General features: G+C 38.4%; 1 protein-coding gene across 4 annotated transcripts in view; it reads left to right on the top strand.

The window, feature by feature from the left end:
* Window positions 1–19,302, top strand: part of PACRG (parkin coregulated) — a 461,469-nt gene that overhangs the window by 392,043 nt on the left and 50,124 nt on the right. The gene's annotated exons all lie outside the window — the stretch shown is intronic.

The raw sequence follows: 19,302 nt of genomic DNA, 5'->3' as shown, positions 1-19,302 counted from the left end.
GCAGGGTGTCACCCTTGCTTGGTAATTTAGGCCATGTCTATACTTCCACTTATGTTGGCAAAACTTATGTTGCCTGGGGTATGAAAAAACACCCCCTTGAGCAACGCAAGTTTTGCCAGCATAAGTGGCAGCGTGCACAGCAGGAGAGCTTATTTAGGGTGGTTTTATTATGTTGATGGGAGAGCTCTTTCCCATTAGCATAGAGCAGATATAACTTAGAGAATTTTTTCACTTCAAGGTCCCAGAAGCAAAGACAAGGTTTTCATCTCGAGGCCAAAAGACCAAAAACATCAAGACACTTGATCACGGCCTTGGATAGACCAAGAGACTACCTGCACTTGACCAGAGCTCAGAGATCCAGTGATCTTACAGTGGCAGAGCTGTATTGGTACAGCTGTACTGCTGTAAGCTTGCTAGTGTAGACATGGCCTTAGTTCTTTTTAGGTAGGCTGGGAGGGAGAAAGCAATTTTATGCACATACACATTATGAGAGAGATTCTTGCCTAGGTGATTAACAATACTCTCATTTAGCTGTTTTAGTTTCTGTTCTTGTGGAAAGGAACTCTAAACCTCTGCTGCTCTTTGGGTCCTTGGACAAAGTCTCTCACATGAAGTGAACTATTTTCTTATTGTCTTTACTTCCTAGTTGGATCCTGTTTTAGGATAAACAGAGGTGGATAATTTTTTTTAATTTTTGTGGGCTAGAAGGAGTCAGTATTTATTAATCATTCAAGGCATATCTGTTGTATTCATCCCTTACACTTTCATAGGAGACAGTACAGAGAATTGCATAGACAGAGAAGGGACTTTGAATTATTAAGGGAAAAGACTAAGGACATGTGTCACAGAGTGTGGGGGAGTCAGGGCCCTGCACCCCTCTTCCTGGTATTCACGGTGACTCTCAGCCAGCCAGTAGAACAGAAGGTTTATTAGATGACAGGAACACAGTCCTAAGCAGAGTGTGTAGGTACAACCAGAACCTCTCAATCAAGTCCTTCTGGGGGGTTTAGGGAGCTTAGACCCCAGCTTGGGGTTCCCTGCGTTGCACCACCCAGCCCAAGACTGAAAACAAAACCTCCTCCAGCAGCTCTCTCTCCCCTCCCCCCAGCTCCTCCTCTCCTTTGTTCAGTCTCCAGGCCAGAAGGTGTCACTTCTCCCAACCCCCCTCCTGGCTCAGGTTACAGCTCAGGTAGCTTCCTTCAAGTGAAGTCCCCCATCCTCAATGTAACTCCCCTGCAACATTCCCAGGTCAAATCCGCCCCGCTCCCTGCTCCGTCATAACATGTCTACACTGCCCTGAGTCCCCCATGTGGACACTGCGAGCATGAACTAAAAGGTCCCTAGTTCATACTAATGTAGTCCTATTCAAACAGGATACATTAGTGTGAACTAGGGATCTTCAAGTTTGTGTCCAGAATGTCCAAACGGGAGTTATAGAGCAGCACTTTAGTGTGTACTGCTATTCACACACCCATAGCCTGAACTGTGGGGCAGTTCAGACATGCCCTACGAGAGAAAAGGCCAAGAATAACAGGGGCAGGGTGTTTTTTGTGAAGCAGTGTTCCATTGGGAGGTCTGCATTCTGGAATGTGGATTGGTCAGATTTAAAGACAACAGAGACCTTAAAACTTCCCAACTAGTCTGTGTCTAATAGAGAAGCAATACTGACAAGAATACAACACATTGCAAGCTTTCAACTGTTTGTATTAGGAAGATCATACTTACTACATTTTCATGATAAATTGATGTTCAGTTACAATGATCTTTAATACCTTGAATTATTAACCTTGAACTCTAAATGCCAAGATCACAAACTATGTAGTGTTCATGTGTCAAATATTTCTGAGCTCATGCATGCTTTCATAACATTATATAAATACCACGGGTAGTACAGAGGAATCACATTCCGTGAATACTGTTGAAGGTATGTTGATAAAAGGCTAGTACTAGGCTGCAAATAACTATGACCTATTCAGTTTTCTCTAGGCAATAGGCCGAAAATAAAATATAATTCTTTCCATTTCTATAAAATTGTTGATTTATATAAACTAAATTGTACACCCCGATAGATAAATTGCAAAACTTAAAAAATGGAACATGTTACTTCTTTCTAGGTAGAAATAATGTGCTAAATATGAATATGTTGCCACGTTTTATTTCTCTTCCAAGTCATTCACTGTAATTTGTTTAGCTCTTTTTTTTTTTTTCACCAGCTCCCAGTGTTTGTGTCCTTTTCCTCTCTTTCTTGGAGTCATAAATAACCAAGGTTGATCAGAATGAAACTGGATATCCTCATATCTAAAAGGTGGCATTATGTTACTGAACTTTTGTAGCTATTATTGGGCAAGCAGGCTTCACTGTATGCTAGGTATAATTTACAATCTACAAAATAAACCCAGATGGCTAAAAGCTCATTGAAAAATACAATGATAGGTTGGTATTAAGTTTTAAAAGGTGCCAGAGCTTCCCAAAGACACTGAAACAATTTTTAAAACCCACTTCATTATGGTCAGTCATTTTTCAAGAAATGGAATGCAGGCTGTGGTAATATCATAGATGATCTTTTTGAATCAAATTATTTTACATTCTTCCAACAACTCAAGACCCAGTTTTCTCTTCCTAAATCAAGTTTTTATGAATATCTATGTTGCGGCATTCAGACAGAGCTATGAATACATCATGCTTAACTAAAGAGATTGGATGTTTTGTGCTAAATGTACTTGATGTAACTAAGGCCAGGACTGCACTACAGACATATATCAATATAACTATATCACTTACGGGTGTGAAAAATCCACACTCCCTAAGCAACATAGTTATACCAACCTAATCCCTGGTGTAGACAGTGTGGTAGAGGTGGATTAACTCACACACACACCCCTGCCCACTTGCCGCTCTCCTCCTCGGTATCTGCCTGCCACTCGCCTCCCCTCTAGTCTCTTCACTGTCCGCCCAGCGTGCCCCCGTCATACGCCTGACCGCTGCTTTCCTCCTCACCATCTGCCCACCCACCTGCCTCCTCACCCTCTCCCACCTGCTCGCCTGCTGCTCACATCCTCACTTGCCTGCCCACTGGTCGCCTCCCCGCTAGTCTCCTCATTGTCCGTCCGGCACGCTCTCCCCCCCATCCGCCCGACCACCTCTCTCCTCCTCGCTGTCTGCCTGCCCGCCTGCCTCCTCACCCCCCTCCCACCTGCCTTCCTGCCATTTGCGTCCCCATTCACCTCCTCGCCCTGCTCGCCTGCCCGCCTCACCTCACCGCCCACCTCCTCACCTGAATATCGTGATAAACAGCGTCCCGATCATACATCATTTAAGACATGGGGACAAAGGGCGGGACCTAGGGCGGTTGCCCCAATTCACCCTACTCAAGGGACAGCTCTGCCAACAGAAGTTGGACCCCCACCTTATCTCTCTGATATCCTGGGAGCAACAATGCTACAACAACACTGCATATAACAATGAATATCAGAGTGAAAAGTAATTTAGGTTTTGTTTTAATTATTCAATTTTAGTAATCTACACTTATTTTGAGAGAGTGAGAAGGTGGGTGAGGTAATACCTGTTATTGGACCAACTTCTGTTGAATCAAGAGACATTTTGAGCTCTACAAAACTCTTCTTCTCATCTGAAGTTGCTCCAGTAAAAGATATTATTGCATCCACCTTTTCGATCTCATATCCTGGTACCAACATGGCTTCAACATTGCAAACAATTATTTCTAGCACATTTAAGGAAGTCACATTTTTAAAAATATGTTTGTCCTAGAGTAACCTTGTAAGCATATTTTACTTTGAATTCACAAAATGTCTTTTCTCCTAACCCTCTCAGCGCCCAAAAGTAATACTTCCCATATATTTTGGAGATTTGTGTTAATTTTGCTCTGCAAACTGAAATAGCACAAGTTATATAATTAGCTCCAAGTATAGGTAACATCAGTAACTACGTGTTTTATAAAGAATTCAGATGGAAGCTAAGGTATTTTAGTTAGACTCGTATTAAATAGATGGCCATTGAAATGTTACCATTGAATTCAGTGAGAGCAGGATCAGTTCTAGACAGTAGCCAAGGGCCCTAAAAAGAATTGTATATTTTTGGGACAATAATGGCTCAGTTCTGTCCTGACTTACATTTTTACTTCAGTCAGATTTACCAGGGGGACAAATCCTTCTCATTTTAGGCACACAACTAATTCCACTGACTTCAGTGGGACTTTTGCTGGGAGTAGAATGCTCTAGGTTTGGCCCAGGGAGGAAATCAGTGTAGAATTTGTCTATGCATATTCACATAAACAAGCCAATTGACATATAGCGAATGTTGACAGAGAGCAAATAAAAGAGATGGCCATTCATCAGGATAGTGGTGTAGCATTCATTGTCATTATGGGCTTAGTTTAACAGCTAAAGAAATTCACTTTGCCTCAGGTTTTTGTTGATGTTTTATTTTCTTTCAGTTGATTAGTTCATAGAACTAACTTGCATCACATTTCTAAAGCCCCTAAAGGAGAAGTTAATTCAGTTCCTTTTTCTGTAGTGCAGTAATAGCAATCCCAGGTATTGTTAACAAGCATTGGTATAACAAAATGTGATCAAAAAGTGCTACAAGCAGTGTGTACCATAAAATGGCCAGATTTAGTATCTTTCTAAGACTAATTGTTTTAAAAACAGGCTGGAGACATACTTGTCCATTCCTTAATGCATGCAAGAGCAGCTTCTAGATAACAGAAGTTACTGCATAGGATTTGGTAAAAATACCTTTTTCATTAAATTGTATGACTCACTGCATCATTTAGCCAGTTAGATCCTTCTGTTCCATGTTCTTTTATCTTGCTTTAATTGGCATCATGCAGTCTGAACATGAAGGACTAAATCTGAGCTATTAGTTTCACCAAAGTCAATGGGATTATTTGTATCAGCAAAGTGAGCTGGATATTACCCACCATGTATTTGTGCAGACACTGAGACAATTATTGATTGTATAACTTCTCAGTGTAGACCTTTTTCTCCCTTCATTTTGTTTAATATTTTCAGTTACAGTCATCAATAAAATCTCATTGATTAATGACAAATAGTAAAGACAATTGGCCAAATCCTAGCTGGTGTAAATAAATGTAGCTCCATTAAAGTCGATGGAGCTGTGCTGATTTACGCCAGGCAAGGTTGTGGCCCAATATTGGACAGAAAATAATAATTGTAAAGAAAAAAAATTGCTATTTGTCAAATAAAAGTCTCCAGATCACTTTGTAACCTGTATCAGAAAAAAAGACAGTTACTAAGTACTGGTAAAAATAGTAAGAAAAATACATTACAATGTAAGAAAGCTATAATATGCATTCATGTTAATATACATGGAACTACTATAGCATATCAGAATGTCTTACTGAAAATCTGAAAGGATATACTCTGCCACAGGATTGTCCATCTAGACTCCTCTTATTCTTCTCTTCATGCATATTGTTTATAGATGGCTGTCATGGGGCATGCTTGCCCTGTAGCACTCCCTGTTGACCTAGTGTGGCACTGCAGGCATTCCCTGCCTCAGTTTCCCATCTAGCATGTCCCTTTAAGAACTCCAAACAGCCCAAAAGGGTATAAGACAAAATTCCCCTGCTGGGTTCTTGTTTATCAAATCCTAAATAAACTTGAAATCAAGCCTTTTCCCCTTACTGCACCACTAAGTATTTATAGAGTAGAATGTCTTCAACAGACGAGACAGAGAGACCTGCCCCCTAATACAATAGCCTGGTGTTCAGGGTTCTCACCTGGAATACCAAATTCAAGGACCTACTCCAAATCAGACAGAGCAGGTATTTGAAAACATATCTCCTGCATCCCAGGTGAGTGCCCTAACCACTGGGCTACTGGCTATAAGGGTGTCTCTCTCTCTCTCTCTCTCTCTGTTTTTTTCATGAGAAAGAACTGACCTGGTGGTTTAGGCACCTAATTCCAGGAGAGGGTGAATCTCAAGCAGAAATAGGCACCTCTCTCCAGTTCAGTGTTAGGTACCTAATTATCTTTGAGGGGCAGGATGTAGGCCCTGCTCCTCTCCTGTCCTCAGCATTTCCTGCTGGCTTAGGAAGATCCCTGCTCAGCTTGTTGGCTTCTGAGAGCTCTTTTGTGGATATAGCCTTAAGGGATTTGGCCAAGGTCATAAAGGCACTCTGTGGTGGAGCTGTGACTTAAAAACATATATCCCAAATCTAGAGCTGGAACCCTAACCACTGGGCAACCCTTCCTCTCTAATCACAGCCCGTGAACAAGCTTTGGAATGACATATTATGTATGTTGTATTACTTGAATGAGCAAGAACAGACCATATATCACACACCTGCTTTCCCTAAGTTGGCTCTGATTCAACCACAGCTACACTCCCTCTTCCCATAATTAGGCCAGAGGGTAGGTGTGCCCTGTTAACCCTGGCTGCTTTCTTCCTTTTCCTACCTTCCTTTAGGAACAAGGGATATTGGTGGTTCTGGCACAAAAGAGTTCCCTGTTGAGTCCTCAAAGGGCTAGTACAAACCATTACAATCTTCTGTGTAAATCATCTGCATTGTTGTGTAAAGAGGTGAAGTGTGGCTCCAAAGACCAAAGTTTATCCTCCATTTTGGAAGTCAGGGCTCCGGCTGCTAGCTGCTTTCAACACCCAGGCTCTTGTTTTTGTAGTGTTAGAGTTTTGTAATGTTGAATACAAGCCCTTCCTGACTTAAAAAAGAACACTACATTTCAGGCTGTAGAGCTCAATAAATGCTGGAGCCTACTGTTGACCCCGATTCAATAAAACTGTTAAGCTTGTGATTAAGGTGCCAATTTTTAATAGTGTGGTTAATTTACCACTGGAATAATTTATCAACTGAAGTGATGGATTGTCCATCATTTGAAGTCTTTAAATCAAGAGTAGATGTTTTACTAAAAGATTCACTGTAGTACAAGCAAAATTTGGGTTTGATACAGGAATTACTGAGTGCAATTCTATGGCTTGTGTAATGCAGGAGGTCAGACTTACTGATCATGATGGGGCCATTCTGGCCTCAGTCTCCAAATCCATTCATTAAGTCCAAGACTAAAATAATGGGAACATGTAAAAAGTGCTTAACTTTAGCACAGGCGTAAGTGTTTTCCTGAATCGGAATGCTTCAGAGAATGGTGTAAAGCACACCTTATTGATCACGAATTTCACTGGCTGTATACCACTGATGGCTTATTGATTATGATTGAATGGGGTTTTTGCCACTGTCTGTTATGTTATATTCTGTGTCATGTGTCAACATGTCATGGGGCTGTGCACATAGTAGTAATTAAAATAAATAAAAAATTACAGATAGATAAATTTTCAGACCAAATATTTGAAAAACATTTTCCTGCATAATTTTGAGTTCAGGATTCCATCTTTCCTTTTTCACAGCTGGCAACATCATAATCACCCAAAGGAAGTTCAGTGTGTATACAACTCCTTGCTTAGTTTTAGGTGTTTATGATACTGTATGTTTTAAACTGTTGCAGGTGAAATACAGAATGCAAGCCATAGGAGTAAATTACTGATGATGATAGCTGAGATAATTTATATGTATAAGGCCATTTACATATATAGTCAATATGGAACTGTGTGTTTATTGGAGGTGCTTGTTTAAAAAACATTTTAGAGCTCAAATGAAAAAATATGTCAATTCAGCATGACACATGGGGACCGGGACTTTATATCCATAAACCAATTAATGGATTACTTTACACTTATCCCCATACAGTTTTTTCCATCCGTGGCATACATGCCAAATTTTCAAAAGTGTATGTGCACTTTTGCATGTGCATTTTGAACACTTGAACCATAATGTAGGTAGTATTATTTTTCATGTAATAAGAAATCCATGTATAACTTAATCTAATTGAAAACATACACAAAGCCAATTTAGGAAAAGGGCAGTTTATTCATATAATTAATTGTGTAAGATCTACAATAACAACCATTCTAGAAAAGGGCTAGCAGTTTAAATTCTCAGGTTAAACAAGATGCAGTTAAAGAAAATTGCCCTCGTATCCTACATAGGCTTCATAAATCCATACCAGGGAGCTCCAAATTGAGTAGAGGAAAACAAATAAGTCTTAACTATTTCCTCTTTTTAAGTTGGCCGCTTAAATATCGAAACCTTTCTTGTACAAATGTTAAACTCTTACATGTCCAAAGCCGATCACCTCTCTTAGTTTTTTTTAAATCATTAAATACTTGAATTAGATTTTTCTTTTGTTTTAGAAAAAGAAAAATTGTTCTATAATTATAATGCTGGAAAAGGTTAATAGAAAAGTTATGAAAACATGGCATCCCAAAAAGTAATGGGAAATTGTTGGCCAAAACTTTGCCATCATTTATTTATGCACATACAACCAATTGCTGTAATTATCTTTAACACAATGATATTTGGACTTTGAAAATTTAAACCTTATTGATCAAATTTGGGTGCCGGCAGTTAGGCATCTAAATCAATAGTTGGGCACCTAAATCAGAGGCCTGATTTTCAGAGGGGATTCAATGTGATAAATAAAGATTCATAGATTCACAGATTCTAAGGCCAGAGGGACCATTGTGATCATCTAGTCTGACCTCCAGTATAACACAGGCCAGAGAATTTCCCCAAAATAGTTCCTAAAGCAGATTTTTTAGAAAAACATCCAATCTTGATTTTAAAATTGTCAGTGATGAAGACTCCATCATGACCCTCAGTGAATTGTTCCAATGGTTAATTACCCTCACTGTCAAAAATGTATGCCTTATTTCCAATCTGAATTTGTCTAGCTTCAACTTCCACCCATTGGGTCATGTTGTACCTTTCTCTGCTAGACTGAAGAGTCCGTTATATTTATTCCCCATGTAGATATGTACAGACTGTATCAAGTCACCACTTAACCTTCTCTTTGTTAAGCTAAATAGATTAAGCTCTTAATCATTCTTGTGGCTCTTTTCTGAACCCTCTCCCATCTATCAACATCCTTCTTGACCTGTGGACACCAGACTCAAGCACCCAATTTAAAAAAAGTTGGCGTATGTCATGACGATTATGGATGGTTTTATATCCTGATGTAACACTGAAAATACACTGATTTCTAAGCTATATAGAACAGTCAATAAGCTGAAAATATTGAAAATTTCACAAGAAAGTTTATTCTCATAAGGTTTTCAGAGAAAATAGTCTGATTATAGCAGTCTATATGAACCCCATCTGGTTTAGGTCACATTGTTTCAGCTGATGGAGGAGCTATTTGGAGAGATTGTTGGTTGGTTCACTTCCCCTCACATATGCCACTAGCATTTTTAGGGGAGTAAATAGTTTATCTGCCCCACCATTCTTCAACAGCAGAACCTGGAAATGGTCCTTTAATTCTGTTAGTGCTGCATATGGTATTTATGTCCTTACCTCATTCTTGGGCTAAACTGCCCCAAATTTATCAGAGAAATAGGTAATTCCCAGAACAAGCCATACAAAAGATCATCAGACTTGTCTCTACTGTTTACCCACTCAGATCTGTTGTTACTGGCGGACTCTTACAATTATCTACATTAGCATTATTTTATGTACAGTGGAAATGTTAATAAACTCATTTGTAATACCTATTGGAGCAATTAAGGAAAGCTGCATAGTCACTGTTTTGATAGGCAGAATACAAGCACAAGCCTTTTGCTACTTATTTACCCTTCATTAATAGCATTCATTTTCTGATGATAGCAAATAAACCTCACAGCTTAAATATCAAGGACATTTCTTTACTCCATTCTCATACAAATGGTAATAAGAAGAAGCAAGTAAAGATAGGAACAAATAAGAATACTGAATTAAAAATTGCATATTCACTAGCTTGTACCTTTAGTAATTCTGTTTTGGGACCCTGTGACCTCCCATTAGGGCTTAAAATGAGTTGTAACTTTCCCCTAATCTCCCTCATCCTCACAGCTCACATCTCTTCCTCCTTCCATGATTTGCTAAGGTCTTTCAGAATGCCGATAGGTGTGTGGTGGAGGCAACATATCTAGCTACCCATCTACTGGTTGTTGACACTGCATGTGTGATCTAAATTAGTATTTCTCGACCTTTTTGATACTAGGGATCAGCTTGCTGCATTCTTAAACTGTGTCAGGGAGATCTCGGGGACTGGCATGGGTCCACGGACCAGTAGTTGAGAAACACTGTTCTAGAGTCAGCAAAGCACTCCAATATGCAATGTATACCTCCCCAGAAGAGACAATGTGTGTAAGTTCTATTGCTGGAGTGCAGAAGGAAAGTTTTCAGATCTGAGGGATCACTTAGTGGGGACCCTAAAACACTGTAACATTTTAAGAGAACACAATATCCTTGAGATGCAAGTAGGGAGCAGGGAGTCCCAGTCACATTTCCATAGGTAAATCGCAGGGAGTATCCTCGGAAGGGAAATAACATTAGAGATAATCCCAGGGTGGAGTATGTGAGTCAAGGAGGTAGATAAATTATAAGTTGAACCCCAAAATGAAGTCTCCTTGCTCCATAATGAATCCTAAATGTAAGGCCCATGTAAATCTCCTAGTAGTTTAAAATGACTACCTTGTTGGGAGGAAAATACTACTCATTGTTGATATATGCTTTTGGAGATTAAGGAGCCCCAAAGTGCTAGGAAATTGTCATATTTTATTCATGGGCCAGGGAATGAAAGTAGAAGTAGCTATAGAACAAGAACCAGTTTACAGTTTAGGACTGGAGAAGCTTTGTTCCCAAGTTAAGCTAAGGGCTTTTCTACACTACCCGCCAGATCAGCGGGCCGCTATTGATCCAGCGGGGGTCGATTTATCGCATCTATACCATTGAACGCTCTCCCGTCAACTCTGGTATTCCACCAGAACGAGGAGCGCAAGCAGAGTCGACAGGAGAGCGTCAGCTGTCAATTTACCGCAGTGAAGACACCGCAGTAAGTAGATCTAAGTATGTCAACTTCAGCTACGCTATTAACGTAGCTGAAGTTGCATCTCTTAGATAGACCCCGCGCGGTAGTGTAGACAAGCCCTAAGATTATTAGTCTTGTCAGAACAACTATAAATGATGTTGTGATTCAGCCAATGCAGATTCCTTTACATCAGGAACAAAGCTGTAATGTAACTCAATGTAACTCACCTATAACATGCATCATTTTTATTTTGAAATAAAGCAGTAAATAGAATTGACAATTATTTAATATAGTAACATACAGGAAATTAGATCATGACTTTTAGCAAAGGGTAATATTAAAAGTTTCCATTCCATATGGATGTCACCAAAAGGAATTGTGATTTCAATGCCCAGCTGCTAGGCTTTGAATGACATATGGGAGTAGCCTTTTTTTTTTTTTTTTATACAAATACTTATAGCAGTGCTATTCTTGCCTTCCACATTTTTCCTGCCATCATGATTTAAGCATGAACATAGGTTGATGGTCAACATGAATTTCAGATATACTATTTGTTTTTGGGTTAGCAATCTAATTTGAATCTCATAAAATTAGCAGATTTAAATCTACTATTCATTGAAGACCCATCTACATTACAATATATATTTTTTATTTGCATGCTAATTCTGAGATTGATGTTTAGTTTAAAGTATAGTTTTTCACATCGACTTGGAAGTGAATTTAGCCTTTTATACATGGTACAGATTAGAAAAAGGTTGATTTCCTGATTCTATTGTTATAGCATATTTTAAGAGAAGAAAAATATTTGAGATGAAAATTAAAGTAAAATGTTGTTTAATGTTATTTTATGTAACTATTATTATATTAGATAAATGGATATTATACCAAGTATGCAAAAGCAACATAATAAATCTTTATTGTATATTATTTTGTGTCCCCTTGGACAATTAAATGTGCTTTAAATCTGAGACTACTTTCACCGTAGCTATCGGAGTAAAAGCTGAGCAAAAGACATCTATACTGGAATATTCTTTATAATTCAGTAACCCTGTTTATTTTTTTGAGGAATAAATTTTCAAATAATCTGGGGAAGATACAGTTTGGGATTTTTATTTTGTTAATAAAATATCTATTTCAAGCAGTGCAAATTAGCACTCTGAATAGATGTGTTATACTGCAACATATTTAGAGCTAGAGAGAGAAATTTTGCCTTTCCAGTTGCCTTTCCAATTTAAAAAAGTAAGTTGCTTCATGAGGATGGTTTAGATTACCTGGAAGCAGTCCACATTAATTGATATGATAGATTATTTTTTCCTCCTCTTTGGCTCTCTTTGAGAAAAACAGGACTGGATGGGCAAGCTGCAGCTTTGTGCAGCTACGAATAGAAGCACTAGTCTCACATAATCCATATACAAACACATCTCAAATTTATTTACTAAATAAGGTAATGGGGAAGGAATTGTGCAAATTCCTCTGATAACCTTTCCTGCTGACAAAGACCTTGGTGAGGTTAGTGAAGTAAGCCAATTATGAACTATTGTTAGCATTTGACAGAAAAGGTGATGAGTGTTTCAACTCAGAGTTTTCAGTAAAATTTGGAGAAATGAATTGCAGTGATTTTAAATAAAATTAATGCTGTGTTTTTAATTTAGTAATAGAGAAGTAACTTTGTTGGCAACTGGCAGATCAGTGCTACACCTTAATTATTGGGAAGTTTGTAAATTGCAATTCTGTTAGAGTAAAATAGTCAAATTCAGTTACACATTTTTATTTTATATTTATTTCATTCACATATGGTTTTTGCATCAATGAATGCAAAGAACAGTGTATGCTACACCAAGAACAACAATTAATAATACTAGCAAATTATTATATAAATGCATCCTCATTTCGTCACAGAAGATAAAACAACAAATATATAATGCATATTCTAATGGAATATGATATCTTTAGAGTTTTTTATAATTCCTTTTTATTTATTATTTTCATACTACACTAAACAAACATATCAGCATGGTTGATTTCTGCATAAGCACAGCACACTAGCAACAAACTTCAGTGGTAACAAAGGAATTGCTGGGCGGGATGAAAGCATTCCAAAAGCACCAGATTGTCAGTGCTCTCAAAAATATAAAAATGTAGAAAAAAGAATAAAGTAGATACACAGATATAAACCCAAATAATAACTCAGCATCTAAACACCACACAGCTGCTTACATTTAACAGCAGTAGTGGCATTCAGATTAAACAATGGAAAAAAGTCCATCTACACTTCTGAGAAGTGGCAGGGGGGAAGTGCTGCCCTAAACTTATCAATAGCCCATCTCTTTGAGAAATGACTATACATGTTACATTTATGCAAAAAAGGGAATTCTAATAAACTGATTAAAAATATCAAACACATCTTTCTACCAATTTAAACATACCATATATTAAAGGAGGGAGAAGTTTTGCTGGCAATGGTGCAACCCTGTTTTAATTAGAATTTAGTCATCAGAAGTCTCTACCAATGGTCTCCTGATCAGATCTCTCGTCTCTTATTTTAATAAGGCAAACAATTAGCAGTCTGAATTCAGAAAATATACCATTTCTTCTTGTGGTAACTGAGTTTTGCTGGGAATAGTTAATACCTTGTCCTCATCCATGAAGTGTTTGATTTCCCTAAATCCTTTCCTCTAGACTTGTCATGGAGTTCATATCAGAAAAGAATATAATCTCATTCTCTTCATAGAACAGTTCTTTTTATATTCTTGGCAACATTTAATACTCACTCACAGTCCCTGGCATCAGTCAATGTGACAATGAAGATTCTCACCATTCTCCTTTACCACCTGATCTTCTCATAGCACAAACTGAGGGTAATAATTTCTCCACAGAACATAGTTCTTCTTTAATATTTAGGGTGTGTGCATGATTTTCAGAATGGGTTTTCCATAAAAATAACTGGATCAGGATATTTATCCGCCAGGATCCCAATAATCCTTATATGCTGGGATCCCATTAACCCTTAAATTTTGAGCAGTTTAACATGCCTCTCTCACCACACAAAAATACTTTTAATCACTGATTTAGCTGAGCAGCTTCCACTGAATTAGTTGTACAATGTGCTCCTGTAACTTACCATAGAACTGGAAGGAACCTGAAGAGGTTATCTAGTCCAGTCCTCTGCACTCATGGCAGGACTGAGTATTATCTAGACCATCCCTGACAGGTGTTTCTCTAACCTGCTTTTAATCTCCAATGATGGAGATTCCACAACCTCCCTAGGCAATTTATTCCAGTGCTTAGCCACTCTGACAGTTAGGAAGTTTTTCCTAATATCCAACTTAAACCTCCCTTGCTGCAATTTAAGCCCATTGCTTCTTGTCCTATTCCCAGAAGTTAAGAAGAACAATTTTTCTTCCTCCTCCTTGTAACAACCTTTTATGTACTTGAAAATTGTTATCATGTCCTCTCTGTCTTCTCTTTTCCAGACTAAACAACCCCAATTTTTTTTCAATCTTCCCTCATAGGTCATGTTTTCTAGACCTTTAATCACTTGTGTTGCTCTTCTCTGGACTTTCTCCAATTTGTCCACATCTTTCCTGAAATGTGGCGCCCAGAACTGGACACAATACTCCAGTTGAGGCCTAATCAGCGCGTAATAGAGTGGAAGAATTACGTCTCGTGTCTTGCTTACAACACTCCTGCTAATACATCCCAGAGTGATATTCGCTTTCTTTACAACAACATTACAATGTTGACTCATATTTAGTTTGTGGTCCACTATGACCCCCAGATCCCTTTCCGCACTACTCCTTCCTAGGCAGTCATTTTCCATTTTGTATGTGTGCAACTGATTGTTCCTTCCTAAGTGGAGTACTTTGCATTTGTCCTTATTGAATTTCATCCTATTTATTTCAGACTATTTCTCCAGATCATTATGAATTATAATCCTATCCTCCAAAGAACTTGCAGCCCCTCCCAGCTTAGTATCGTCCGCAAACTTTATAAGTGTACTCTTTATGCCATTATCTAACTTGTTCTCTGCTATCTGCAGTCGCTCCTAGTCTCTGCTAATCCATTACTTTCAATTGGTTATTCTGAATGACATGGCCTCCAACTAGGGTGAACAGACAGCAAATGTGAAAAATCAGGACGGGGTGGGGAGTAATAGGAGCCTATATAAGAAAAAGACCCAAAAATCGGGACTGTTCCTATAAAATCGGGACATCTGGTCACCCTACCTCCAACTTCCCCTCTGCCAATGTCAAGGAAGCTTGTAAACTCACCTTGCTAAGTAGCAGTTCCTTCATCAGTTTCTTTCTAGAGCTATCTTTATCCACAGTTGACATCTGTACAAGCACAGCCAGAGAAGGAGTCAAAGATGGCCTCTGGGGAACTGGAATTGAGGTTGAAGGTCTCACATTAAAAAAGCCATTTATTTCTGGTTTAGTTTTGCTCTTAGGCATTATTCACAGCTCTTCTCTCTCTTCAAACAAAAGGAACAATGGCCCCACTAAAGAAAATCCAAAGTTATTGAATGTGCTAGACTTAGTAAATATTAACTTAGGCTCTCAGAGCCCATCTACAGCATGTCTTTCAACAAAATCAGGCTCCCCCTCTTACCTCCACCCTCTATTTCCCTTTTTTCTTCATTTACCTCTCCCCTCATAATGTATTCCTGCTAATGACAGCCTTTTCATCACATGTAGCTTCATATTTTCAGTTTATTTGATTTCAACTCGTCTCCTGCAGTCAGTTCCACCTGTGATAACTAGTATTGAGAATGCAACCAATAAAAATAAAATATGAATTGCTAATAATGTACAAAATATTGACCAAACATGTGATCCAAGGTTAGGCACATGAAGTCTCAAAATGTACATTAAAGTATATATGTATTAGCAGGAAAAATGCTCTGAAATAGGTCTGCACAAATTATGGTCTCCAGAATATATATAGGTCTCCACAATATATACAGAACTTGATTTACATTACAAGAACCTTACATTTCCTGGGAATACCAGAATATCAGTTTTATATCTCTGATGTCAGGAAGGTTTGCATTGACTCAGAATTTCAATCCAAGGCAAACCTTTCTCTAAGTCTCTACCTAACCACATTCTTCACCCAATATGGTTTGAGATGATTTGTACTCATGTAACTTAAAACCAAATTTGATTTTATTAAAATTTAATTTGCCAAAGGATTAGTCCTTAGTGTATTCTTAAAAGATGTTGGAATTGTGGAAGACAAAGGGCCAAATTTGAGTTTAGAGTAAAAAGGCATCATTCACATTGACTTCAAAGGAAATTGCTCCCTGTCATTCGGGACTACATTTGACCCCAAAAATTTAAGCTACCAAGATAGTTAACACTGACAAGTGAGCATAGCTTATGAAACTCTGATATTTTATTATGATTTTGGCTTTATTTTTGTGGTTCTTAAAATAAAAAATGGGCTAGAGACATCAAACAAATAAATGCAACCTCTGCTATTCTTTATTGTATAAAGTCCTCAGTTTTCTAATAAAAAAGGATATAAAAACACATAAGTGTTTGGAGGACAATTAACCAAAGGCCAGTTAAACACAGAAAAGTGCAAATAAAGCAATTTAGTCAGAGTGTCACAAAATATTCACATTGACCTCAGTAGACAAGCCTGTCCTAATAGCCTAATCTAATTTCTTAGTAAATTATAATCAGTCTCTCTCTGTCTCTTGTCTAATGTGTGAGAAAGAGAAATTAACGCACTCAGATGTGCTTGCTGATATGATGGTACCACTACACCTCCGTGTCAGCCGTGATACTTGCAATCATTACTAGCATCACAATGGCCGGCCATTGTGTTCCAAGAGCACTAATTTCACAGCCAGATGACTGAGAATTTCTGTGGCTGAACTACTGTGACGTGAATGTTTTCCTTAAGACCACAGTTTTAACACTTACATACATGGTTAACTTTACACACATGAGTAGTCTCATTGAAGTCAAGATCCAGGCCTAAATCCATGTACAATTTAAGCAGAAAACATTACTAACTTATCTCCCCCTCCCCCCAATATGAGAGACTTCTGTTTTAAAAGACATTATTTTACATCTCTGACCTTGAGATGCCCAGGCAGTTATTACTCTACAAGTATTGCCCCTTACTTCTGAAATAACCATATCTTTTACCTCAGTGGAAGTCAGAGAATTGATCAAAATCTGATAGAGTAATAATCCTTGTTTAACCAGAGAGTTATCTGAGATATTTCTGCTGGAATGTTTTTGTCACGTTCGAAGAGGGAAGGGGGCTTTGTTATTGTTGTTCTTAATCTAAAATAGATTCTAATAGCAAAGAGACTTTCACAAAGATCTTCCCCTTTAACCTCAACAGCAAAGCCCAGTACAGTCAAATTACAGTCTGTTCTGTTATTTTGAAGAATTTCAATCTTATGGTGTAACCTTGTATTACAGTATCTCTTATCAGAGTGCCAGAAAGAGCATTTAAAACTATTAACCTCCGTTTGAATTCTCTGGGCACTGTCACTTACAGTTTTAATATCACCTTAAAGTACTACAGTTTTTCCTTCTAAACTGGCTAACAGAGTCAATCTTTTACTCTACTTCTTTCTCCGGTAATCTTATAGGGTCAAATGCTGGTTCCTGTACATAGCCTGTGTATTCAGGTTGTGCACAGGGGAGATCTAGATGAATACAGAAGGAATTTCCAGACCAATTTTGTTGACCTAATAGATTTAGAAAAGCATCTAACTATTGGATGTTTAACCAAATCTGAATTTTGAACCTTTTTAGGGTTGCACAAAACTAATTTTTATTTGTGCACTGATTCAGAAGCTCACGTCTAAAGAATGCATAAATGGTATGTATTTCTATCAGGATTTTTTATTATAAAACGTTGCATTCAGGTTCTTCTACAAACTAAACATAGACAAGAATTGAAGCTGATTATCTTGAATAGATGTATTTACCAATATTAAGTATATTGTTTGATAGTTAATTATATTATTTCTCTCCATCCAAGCGGAGTCAACAGGGTTTTGTTCAATATCAGAATAAAACTTAAGGGAGTGGGTTAGGTTGTTCCTTTCAGAGTGTGCGGCTGCCTTTTGAGATATTTTCACTACTCTCTTAGGAATTTCCTCTGAGAAAGGAAATATTCTCTTTTTTCCTGGAAAGAAAAGCAAATTCTATAGTTCAGACAGAAGTTCTTTGAAAAGACTGGGTAAGTTATCTTAGCAGTAACCCCTTCTAAGAGCAGGCATGAAGATCATATCTTGAGAATCAATTTTAAAAGAGTATTTTCTGAACATAGACTCTAATCCTGCAAGTACTTATGCACATGCTTACTTTAAAGACATGCTCACCTGACTACGGTTAAGCATGTGCATAAGTGTTTGCAGGAATGGGGCTATGTGTTGGAGTGTATAAACCCTACATTGCCAGGGAAGGGGCCTGAGAGACTGTGTGCTAAAATAGCCCCGCCCTTTTGGTGCTGTCAGTCATGCACGGTAGGGAGGAGGGCTGTAAAAGGGGGAAGCTGCAGTACACAAGGGGGGAAGTCTTCAGAAGGGAGTGACTAGAGTAGCTCTTGCAATGGCAGGTAGAACCCTCATGCGAGAAACTGTCCAGCTCTATAAGGAGTCTAGCAAACCTCAGGGGTAAGCCTTGTAGGGAGGGTCTGACCTGGCCCCCTAGCCATAAAGACTTCAACAAAGCTGCTACCCAGGCACCCCTGAAGTAAACTGGTGCCTCAGGCTTTTTGTTGCCTTGTTATTGACCCCATGAAGGGCTCAATTTGTGTTGACCTAAACTTTTGCTTTTCCCCCACCCAGAGGTAAAGTAAACAGGCCCCCAAGGGTGGGGCCACTACCAGGAAAGAGGCTGTGACCTGTACTAGGCCAACCCTATGGTGGAAACTAGGCATGGCGAGGGCCCCCAGCCCAGCTAGGGAGGTGCGCCGGAGATACTCTTTCTACAGGTCATTTAATGTAATGTAGTCTGAGATCGCTAATAATTATTGCATAACTACAATCCATAAACTCAATTTCTCTAAATAGAAATGGAGAAAAAAAATGGAGAACATTTTATTGTATTTTAAGACATTGCTTTCAGTGATATGACAATATCTTGATAAGATTAGAACTTTTGTTTTTTCACCAATTTTTGTATTATATTAGCAAATAAAGATTATGGTAGTCCTGACCTGATACAGGCAGGGTACTCCTGATATTTCATTGACGAAGCTGATACTGTGGGTGATGTGTGGCAGATGCAGTTGGCATTTCAAGTCCAATGAAAGTTATCTTCAAATAGTTTCACTCCATCATTATTTATCATGCATAAAGAATTAGTTCATTCAGTAGCTATAGTTTCCTTAAGTGCATTGATGTGGACACGGCTACAAAACAAGGACAGAC

Source organism: Malaclemys terrapin, chromosome 3 (genome assembly GCF_027887155.1).
Source record: "Malaclemys terrapin pileata isolate rMalTer1 chromosome 3, rMalTer1.hap1, whole genome shotgun sequence".
Lineage (NCBI taxonomy): Eukaryota > Metazoa > Chordata > Testudines > Emydidae > Malaclemys > Malaclemys terrapin.
This window is presented reverse-complemented; position numbering and strand designations above follow the sequence as displayed.